Source organism: Oryzias melastigma, unplaced genomic scaffold (assembly GCF_002922805.2).
Source record: "Oryzias melastigma strain HK-1 unplaced genomic scaffold, ASM292280v2 sc02118, whole genome shotgun sequence".
NCBI lineage: Eukaryota > Metazoa > Chordata > Actinopteri > Beloniformes > Adrianichthyidae > Oryzias > Oryzias melastigma.
The window spans coordinates 1-635 of NW_023418696.1; positions in this window are offsets into that span (position 1 = coordinate 1).

Genomic DNA, 635 nt, shown 5'->3' on the forward strand with positions numbered 1-635 from the left:
CATCATCAGCTGAAATGTTTCAACATTTTTAAAATCCTCAGCAAGGTAATTTAGCAAGAACTGCCAAACAATTTTTTTCCACCCGCTTCGGCCAAAAATCTTATCAAACATTTATTACAACAAACAATAATTTCCGAAACCAAAAGACCTGAAAAACAATGTTAACAACAAACTATGTTTTTGTGATTTTCAAAGTAACAAAAGAAGAGATTTAATTTTTTGAGTTTATTCTATTCAACTCTGCTGTCTCTAAAGCCTCTCACCATAATTACCTCACCACCCTGCCTGCCTGTTAAAGTTAGTCATAAACTCATTACTATGATGTTAGTCATCACTTTAATATTTATGGTCCTGACAAACATCAGATGAAATCAATCCAAATCTCTTTCTGCCGGTCAGCTCAGAGACGGAGCTGATCTCCATCTCTGGTTTAAGGTCTGCTGGGGTGATCATTGGTCTCCCTCTTCTTTCCCTTCAACACTTCAAAACATTCTCAGGGTTTCCTTCTTGATGTCAATGAACAAATTATCTTATAACAAGTTGAAGTTACAAAAAACAAAGTGCCCATTAGTTCTTGTTAAAGGAAAAAGAACTAAAAACTTTGAGACCGGATCTCATATCGTTAGTTGTGACTG